This window comes from Eschrichtius robustus, chromosome 5 (genome assembly GCF_028021215.1).
Source record: "Eschrichtius robustus isolate mEscRob2 chromosome 5, mEscRob2.pri, whole genome shotgun sequence".
Classification (NCBI taxonomy): Eukaryota; Metazoa; Chordata; class Mammalia; order Artiodactyla; family Eschrichtiidae; genus Eschrichtius; species Eschrichtius robustus.
The window spans coordinates 134217820-134218715 of NC_090828.1; the positions used below are offsets into that span (position 1 = coordinate 134217820).

Genomic DNA, 896 nt, shown 5'->3' on the forward strand with positions numbered 1-896 from the left:
TAGGTTTTTCCCTTTCATCACTTTAAATATGTCCTGCCACTTCCTTCTGGCTTGCAGAGTTTCTGCTGAAAGATCAGCTGTTAACCTTATGGGGATTCCCTTGTATATTATTTGTTGCTTTTCCCTTGTTGCTTTTAATATTTTTTCTTTGTATTTAATTTTTGATAGTTTGTTTAATATGTGTCTTGGCTTGTTTCTCCTTGTATTTATCCTGTATGGGATTCTCTACGCTTCCTGGACTTGATTGACTCTTTCCTTTCCCATATTGGGGAAGTTTTCAACTATAATCTTTTCAACTGTTTTCTTAGTCCCTTTCTTTCTCTCTTCTTCTTCTGGGACCCCTATTATTTGAATGTTGGTGCATTTAATGTTGTCCCAGAAATCTCTGAGACTGTCCTCAATTCTTTTCATTCTTTTTTCTTTATTCTGCTCTGCAGTAGTTATTTCCACTATTTTATCTTCCAGGTCACTTATCTGTTCTTCTGCTTCATTTATTCTGCTGTGATTCCTTCTAGAGAATTTTTAATTTAATTTATTGTGTTGTTCATCATTGTTTATTTGCTCTTTTTCTTCTAGGTCCTAAAAATAAGGGGCTTCACGAATTTGCATGTCATCCTTGCGCAGGGCCCATACTACTTTTCTCTGTATTGTTCCAATATTAGTATATGTGTTGCTGAATTAGCACTGCAAGGGTACTTTTTTAATACATACAGATACATATCTATAGATAAGATTTCCATTTTCCCAGAGGAGTCAATTCAGTTTGTGTTTATTTTAATACAGATGTCTATCATCTATTGTAGGAAAACCATCTGGAAAATAGATCAGGCCTATCTGAAGTATTTGGAGGACTGAATTTTGCCAATTATTTGTGTGCATATGAATTTTCCTGTGTT

The 896-nt window shown here is 34.4% G+C and overlaps 1 non-coding gene across 1 annotated transcript; it reads right to left on the reverse strand.

The window, feature by feature from the left end:
- Positions 1–581: 581 nt before the first annotated feature.
- Positions 582–685, reverse strand: LOC137765589 (U6 spliceosomal RNA). The gene has a single exon (XR_011074232.1). It is a non-coding gene; the product is annotated as a U6 spliceosomal RNA (small nuclear RNA).
- Positions 686–896: the final 211 nt, after the last annotated feature.